Source organism: Trichosurus vulpecula, chromosome 1 (genome assembly GCF_011100635.1).
Source record: "Trichosurus vulpecula isolate mTriVul1 chromosome 1, mTriVul1.pri, whole genome shotgun sequence".
NCBI lineage: Eukaryota > Metazoa > Chordata > Mammalia > Diprotodontia > Phalangeridae > Trichosurus > Trichosurus vulpecula.
In genome coordinates, this window is record NC_050573.1 from 508,377,919 (window position 1) to 508,382,465 (window position 4,547).

At 38.0% G+C, this 4,547-nt stretch overlaps 1 pseudogene; it reads left to right on the top strand.

Moving 5' to 3' along the window:
• The first annotated feature begins 2,669 nt into the window (after window positions 1–2,669).
• Window positions 2,670–4,115, top strand: LOC118840819 (annotated as a pseudogene).
• The last annotated feature ends 432 nt before the right edge of the window (window positions 4,116–4,547 follow it).

Genomic DNA, 4,547 nt, shown 5'->3' on the forward strand with positions numbered 1-4,547 from the left:
ATCAGAAGTAAAAAAATTATTTTTGGTGGTAATGGAAATACGAAAAACTCACCTAGTTATGTTATTATCATTATTATTATCATTAATAATAAAGTCATTAAATGGATCCAGTAATTATAAAATGGGAGCTGGAGTTAGAAATTATAGATTTTTTCTCTGCACCTGCTTATTCATTACCAAAACTCCCTTCTGCCCCAGTTTCATGAATATAAAACTTCCAAAGTAGCTTTCTATGGAATAAATGAATGACTATGTATTCGCATGAAAAAAGTGATGTAAATTATAAAAATTTCTTGCCTTGAAAAAACATGCATTTTGTCATTTATGTAGTTTTTCAAATGTTGTCACCAAAAAATCCCTCTGACAGCTATGTTAAGGGTGTAAATGAGTCTACAAATTTCATGCAGGGTATTATTTTCCTCTATATTAATTTATACCATTTCTTAATCAAATCATATGATAAGAATCAATTTTTTTTCTCATTTCCAGCTCTCAAGTCATACAGTCATTTTGATATTTTTGTATTATTTTGATAATTATATTATAACCTGAGGCCAACACTTGAATTATAGGGGATCACTAGATTTCATTTAAATAATATTAATTCATTTCTCTTTCCATCTATTCTCCTGAATCTTTAAGATCACCTTAAGTATTTGACTCCTTAACTTCTTTTTCTTCTTTTGTGATCTCTCATCTTTCTTATCTTCTTTACCTCTCAGTCTGGACTGCTACGGACCTCAAGCAGAGATTCCCCTGGCTTCATCCTGCCCAGTCATAGTTCACCATTCACTCTGAAGCTAATAGATTGGACCCTGCCCAAGCTCCACTTAATGGCTATATTTTGGGCCCTCCTGTCTTAGAGTGAATTTCAACAATAACTGTTTCTCTTTGAACAGCAACCCTGAGGGTCTTCCCCTCCCAGCTTGACTTTTTTTTCTTTTTTCTAATTAAAGGGGCCATCCCTTGACTCACTTCTTAAAGAGGCCTATTTGCTGAATATGCATTACCCAAATCTAAGTGAGTACATGAAAATGCCTTAGCCTAAAAAGTCCAGGGTCTCCCATTGCATCCTGGGTCATCTCCAGTCATCCTGATGAATATCTGGTCGCTGGATCCAGATGTCTCTAAAGAACAAAATGAGCTGGTGGCCTTGCACAGCCCTTCCTCACTCAAGTCAAAGTCAACTGCAAGTCTTGTCATCATTTCCCTGATGCCATTGTCCTCTTCGAAAATGGACAAACACAACAACAACCTCTCCATCTAATGTTTCTTTTTCTTTTTTCTTGAAAAATTATACCCTAAGACCCCATTTCCCAATTGATGAATGATCAAACAACGTGAACAGTTAACTGAGGAAGAAATTCATGATATGAAAACTGTATCACTAATAATTATAAAATTCCAAGTTAGAGAAACTCTGGGGTTTCATACCATATACCCTTCTCAATGGCAAAATTGATATTTAAAAAGGAAAATGAGAAATGTTGGAATAGTTGTGGGAAAATATGTTCATTGATGCAATATTTTTGCAGCTTGGTCCAAGAATTCTGGAAAGCAGTTGGAAGTCTTCCCCTCAAATTACTAAACTGTGAATGGATTCAACAATACTTCTATAAAATTTATACACCAAAGAAAGAGGAAAATGACTTACATTGCAAACATGTTTATAGCAACTCTTTTGTGATGGCAAAGAACTGGAAACTAAAGGGGAAGAGCATTATTTGAGAAAATAGCTGAACAAATCATGACATATTAGGGTGAAGAAGAAAACTAGTAAAACTTCTATGAATTGATAAGATTGTGAAGACAGCAGAACCAGGAGGAAAATATCTATAATAGAAACATTGTAAACCAAAAAACATTAAAAAAACAAGGATTCTAATTCAAACAATGACCAACCTAATTCCATAGGACTCATGTTGAAACATGCTATGTACCCCACATGATGGAGATTTGATAGACTACTAAGGTTAAAAATTGGTATATAAATGTATATAAACATATACCTACATACATACATATATGCACATATATATAGTGCACATGTACACATAAAATATTTCAATATGTTGCTATACAACAATATGATCAATGGATTTCTTTGGTTTTCTTGACTGAACTTATTTGTTACAGGAATTTTATTTTTTCTTTCTTTTGAAATGAAGTGATGGAAAGTGGGAGGGAGAGAAGAGCCATTTTTGTTAATTAAAAAAAAATTCCAAAGGATAAAATTTATCCTCTAAACATAAAAGAAAAATAAGAATTCACTAATAACTTTTTCGTAATTATCCTTACTTTTCTTGTATTTCTCCTGTTTGGCATTTTTGATAGTCAATTGAGAGCTTACCTGCCTTTTCCTAGAATGCTTACCTGACCTTCTCCTTAGGTCATTGAGCTCTCCAGGCTTTAGTGCTCCAACTCCTCTTCAAGCTTTGACCTTGGTCCCGACCACCTCAGAAAATCTTGATATCCTTGGTGATGCAGAAACAGGAAGTGGGAAGACCCTTGCCTTTGCTATTCCAACAATTCACTCTGTGTTGTGTGGGCAGGAGGATCAGAAACAAAGCAGCCAGGAGTAGTCTGGGAGTCACTTTGAGGACAGATAGTCACTGGTGGATGCTGATGGTTTTTCTTAAGATGGTGAAGTAACCTCAAACCCTCTGCCCATGGAAAGGAAAAAAGAGAAGGATGAAGACCCATCTCACAGTCCAGGTGACATAAAGCTGGAGTTTGATGGGGAAAAGCCTGCTGGCCACAAAAATCGGAGTAACCCTTTGCTTGGGCTTGTTTTGACACCCACTAGAGAATGGGCGGTCCAAGTCAAACACCATATTGATGCTGTAGCCAAGTTTACAGGCATCAGAACTGCTCTCTTGGTTGGTGGAATGGCTCCTCAGAAACAGCAAAGGATACTGAGTCTCTGGCCAGAAATTGTGATTGCCACACCCGGGCATCTGTGGGAATTAATTAAAGAGCAACATCATCACCTCTCAAATCTCAAGCAGCTCAGTTACCTGGTGATTGATGAGGCAGACAGAATGGTTGAAAGAAGCCACTTTGCCGAAGTCTCCCAGTTGCTGGAAATGCTAAATGACAGCCAGTATAATCCTCAAAGACAAACATTTGTATTTTCTGCCATGCTGACTTTGGTCCACCATGCACCTGTCAAAGTGTTTCAAATGAAAACACCAAGAAAATAGACAAGATGGGCAAACTGGACTTGCTAATGCAGAAGACTGGGATGAAAGGGAAACCAAAGGTAGTAGACTTAACAAGGAAAGAGGCCACAGTGGAGACCCTGACAGAGACCAAAATCCACTGGGACAATGAAGAGAAAGACTTCTATCTCTACTTCAGTACCCAGGGAGAACCACAGTCTTTGCCAATAGCATCTACTCCATCAAACGCCTCAAAGCTCTCCTCTCCATTCTGGACTGAGATCTGCTTCCTTTGCATAAAAACATGCACCAGAAGCAAAGATTAAAAAACCTGGAGTGGTTTGCTGAATGAGACAATGGTGTTCTTCTATCAACAGATGTGGCTGCTTGGGGCTTGGATATTCCAGATGTTCAACTCGAACCTCAGAGATATATATCCACTGGAGCAGCAGAACAGCCTAAGCAGCTAAAGAAGGTCACAGTTTGCTGCTAATTGGACCAGATGACATGATCAATTTCAAGAATATTTACAAGACTCTTGAGAAGAATGAGGAGATTCTATTATTTCCCATTGAAATAAAGTACATGAAAGCAATCAAGGAGTGAGTAAATTTAGCATGACAGATTGAGAAGGAAGAATACTACGACAGCCAAGCAAAGCAGCACAACACCCGGTTCCAGCAAGCTGCTGACACTCTTTGAATAGATGTGGATAATGATGTATTCCTAGGAGGAAGACCTAACGAACAAGAAGAGAGTAAGAAACAAAGGATGATGAAAGGAATGAAAAAACAGTTAAAACATCTGCTTTCCCAACTTGTATTTAAAAACTTCATGAAGATCAAGTATCCAACACAGTTTGGAAGGCTGATGGTGCCTGAGATGCCCCTCTCCACTTCAGAATCTGCTCTGAGCACTGTATCCCAGCAGAAGAAGAAGAGAAAGAAGAAATAACCAATTATGAGTATAAATTAACTTCAGACAAATCAAAGGTTGTTGGTGACAACAGTGTGGTGGCTTTGTGTACCCCTCCTCCTCCCTGTCTGCTCCTGTGGGTAGCAACAATACCTCTACCTCCCTGCTATTACCACAACAGGGAAGATAATGCCATGGCCAGTTTTGTAGTCAGACTAGTCAAGAATTAGCAGCTCTTACTCACCCCATTCATCCTGATGCTGCTACATCCCTAACATATGTGGAGAAGTTTGTTTTTTTTTAAATTAAAAGTCATGGCTTAAATGGAAAAAAAAACTCCCTGGAATATTGTAGCCAAATTCCAGAGCTCCCAGGTGAAGGAGAAAATATTGCAAGCAGCCAGAAAGGAACAATTCAAGTATTGTGGAAACACACTCAGGATGACACAAGATCTAGCAGCTTCTACATTAA